We start from the raw sequence: 3,848 nt of genomic DNA, 5'->3' as shown, positions 1-3,848 counted from the left end.
AAGGGACAAGGACATGGCTTGGACCCCAAAAGGATACAGACAGCAGCAAGTGCCCAGTCTCATCTTGGCTTTGCCCACACTCCTCTGTGCCCAACATCTTTAAAGTCTCCACAGCTGCCCTTATTGACCATCTCCTCAGCTCACAGTCTTATCTGCACCATAAGACTCTCAACCCTTACCCTTTTTGCTATTAGGGTTATGTCCCAATGGTCTAGACAGATGTCTAAACCATAGCACTTAAGTCCTATAGCTGGAGTCCCTAAATGAAAGCAAAGAACATCACAAAAGGTTTCAAAATGTTCTAGGGTGTTTCCCAAGGGGTTTTATCTATCCTGTATCTGGATCCAAGAGGCAGAGGAAGGTTAGAACCCATTTGTAGCTGGGAAAATTGAGGCTTAGCTCAGTCTCTAACAAGATGCAGATGCCAGGTCTAGTGGCAGATTTCCCTCAGTTCTCCCAAGAAACTCCACCCTTTGCTGACTTACAGAAGATGAGGTCTGGGGGCACCTGGATGACTCAGTCGGTTAAGCACCAGACTTCAGCTCAGGTCATGATCTCATGGTTCATGGGTTCAAGCCCTGCATCGGGCTCTGTGCTAATAGCTCAGAGCCTGCAGCCTGCTTCAAATTCTGTGTCTCCCTATCTCTCTGCCCCTCCCCCACTTGCAGCTTGCACTTTGTCTCTCTATCTCTCTCAAAAATAAATAAATATTAAAAAAAAAAAGAAGAGGATGAGGTCTTCTGGGAAATATTTCTGTAGACTAGATGAAGTTTCCCCAAAAGAGGTGGAGAAAGGGCTCATGGTTCCAATAGCTATACTCCCTCAAGAGGGAGCTAGAGACTGAGAATAAGACAGAGATTCAAAACAAAAATTCAAGGCAAACAAGAAATGCCTTGCTTCCTTGGTTCCTTTTGTGTCCCACTCAGCAGCTCTGAGCAGTGACATCTCTCCATCAACTTCCCACTGGGCCCCTCAGAGGGTGGAAGAAGTTGACTCACTTTTCTCAGACTCTTGATTGCTTCTCCCTTATGCTGAGGGTAGATATCACACTGGTCCTGCAGTTTTTCTTCTTTCTCTCCAGATCTGTCCCAGATTTGTTGACAATTATGGTGACACCAACAGCTAGTGTTCCTCTCCTTATATAATGTCAAAATCATTCCTCTTTCCCAGAGAGAAGCAGGTCATGTAGAGGAGAGACATTCCATGGACATGGGCTGCGGAGCAGACAGGCATGGCCAGAGGGTTTTATTTCTTTCTGATTTTTTTTTTCTTCCCAGGATTTAAAAAAAATGTTTATTTATTTTTGAGAGAGAAAGAGATAGAGAGAGAGAGAGTAGTGGTGGGGAAGGGGTAGAGAGAGAGGGAGACAGAGGACAGAGGATCCAAAGCAGGCTCTGCGCTAACAGCAGAGAGCCCCATGTGGGGCTTGAATTCACAAACCATGAGATCATGACCCAAGCCAAAGGTGGATGCTTAATCAACTGAGCCACCCAGGCACTTCTCTTCCTAGGACTTTTAAAACAAATTTACATTTAACATTTTGCATCTATCTTTTTAATATTTAATAGTAAACATCAAGTATTTTTGTCATTCTATTTGTTTACGTGGCTGGCTAATGGTCCATCAGTGGATTAACTTCATTATTCCAACACCGTGGAATATATAGTTTGGTGTTAATTATTTGATTATAGGTAAGCTGCACCAAATAACATTGTCCCTAAAATTTTTCCCATTGATGAGTTCATTTCTTTAGGATAGAGTCTGAGAAGTCGCTTCTGGTTGAAAGAGTATGGACATTTGTAAGACTGCTGACCCTCATCCAGTATAAAATCCGGACTTCATTGCAGGTCTATGAGGAGTATTTGATAAATAGACCAATTACTGAAAAGATAATCCTTACTTTTACTATTCTTGTAGCTCCAGGATTTCCAATTATGTTCTTTCCTTAGGGTGTAGTTAAGCTTGGTTTATACTGCTTGACACTGAATGACATTATTACACCTGTCACATTTACATTGGGAATCACTGTGGAAGTTCATCAGAACACTGCTTTATGGGGCGCCTGGGTGGCTCAGTCAGTTGGGCACCCAACATCGGCCCAGGTCATGATCTCAAGGCTCATGGGTTAGAGCCCCACATGGGGATCTGTGTTGACAGCTCGGAGCCTGGAGCCTGCTTCAGATTCCGTGTCTCTCTCTCTCTGTCTCTCTGCCCCCCCCCCCCATGCTCTGTCTCTCTCTGTTCTCAAAAATAAATAAACATTTAAAAAAACACTCTGCTTTATGAAAGGAAGCTAGTCCCCCATCTGGATAAACAACTTCCTCTTGAGCACCCCAATTAAATTAGTAATTGAACCACTCTTGTTTGCAACTTAAACCTCTCTTATAACTAAAGGAAACCTTGGGTTGTAGAACTCCCATGACAACACTGTACTTAAAATGTCTTGCTTAGGCACCACCTCCAATTTCTGTGTTCCCATGGCCCAAGGCTGACTATAAAAAGGAATAGACATAGGTCAGATCCCAGAAGGAGTCTGGCAGTAGTGAGCTCCCAAGCCCCATCTCAGCTCTGCCCACAATGCTCTGCCTGTCCAACACCATGAGGGGCCTCGTGCCTGCCATCTTTGTCCTCCTCTGCACCATGGCCCCCTGCTCTTATGCACAAAGTGAGTCTGTTGTCCACTTGCCTTCAACAGTTGCTCCCCATATGTTGGCCAGAAGTCGATCCACACCTTCCTAGTGCTGTGGCCTGAGAACCGTCATGTGACATTTGAGAGCCTCAAGTGGGCTTTCAAAATGATGTGGTTGTTTTCCTCAGAAGGGTTCAAAAGGAGTCCGTTGATCAAGGCTGCAGAATGGAAGTTAGGAGAGGTTATCCTATTTCTCAGATGAGATCACTGAGGTCTAGTTTATTGGATTATTAACATGAGGTAGAATCTAGGTCTATTGAGGTCTTTTTGGTGCTGATAAATTTTAGAATCACCTCAGCAATTCCCAAGAGTTATAAAAATTGTTCCAACTTTCACTCAGTTTCCATATGATTTAATGGATTAAAAAAATTTTTTTTACCCTAAAGAAAGTTAGGATAAGGGAGTAGACACTCTATAGGCTGGTTCCCTGCAGAGTAAGATAGAGACCAAAATAGACAAATCCAGAGACAAGACTAGGGAATTTAATGAGAAACAAACAAATTAATTAAAAAGCCAAATTATTTCCAGTTTCCTTTCCTCCCATGCCTCAACTCTGAGCTATGCTATCTCTCTTCACCTCTTCCAGACCCTCTCAGACTTGCCTGGGCTCCAGAGCAACTTTTGCTATTCTTGTTCCCTCACAGATAAGGTTTACACCACATCCCCCTGCTGCTTTGCCTGTATATCCCTGAAGATCTCCCACAACACTGTGGTTGCCTATTTTAAGACCAGTGACCAGTGCCCCAAACATGGTGTCATGGAATTATCAGTCCTCCTGCCTAGCCCTGGGGAGACACAAGATGTGGGGGTTGGGAGTGTTCACAGGAGTCAGAGAAGGGGGTGCTCCAGCTGGTAGATAAGGAGTTGTCCTAAGAAGGCCTAGTCTTCTGGGGGCCTTTTGTGCATGCAGGACACACAGAGAGGCCATTGGGCTGTTTCCTGGCATGGGATTGGGTCTGCAGGGAGCCAAGGAGGTCATGCCCAGAAAGAGAGAGGAGAGAAGTAAGAAAGAAACAGCAGAAAGGAAGTGGCCTGAGTTATCTCCATAAATCACTCAGGGGGGAACCAGGAATCCTTGAGGTTTGGGGCATGATGCTTGATAAGGTGGACCAGCCCTAAGCTGCCCACAGGGATGAAGATGAAGTGCCCACAGGTGGTC

The sequence above is a fragment of the Panthera onca genome, chromosome E1 (assembly GCF_046562875.1).
Source record: "Panthera onca isolate mPanOnc1 chromosome E1, mPanOnc1 haplotype 2, whole genome shotgun sequence".
NCBI lineage: Eukaryota > Metazoa > Chordata > Mammalia > Carnivora > Felidae > Panthera > Panthera onca.
This window is presented reverse-complemented; position numbering follows the sequence as displayed.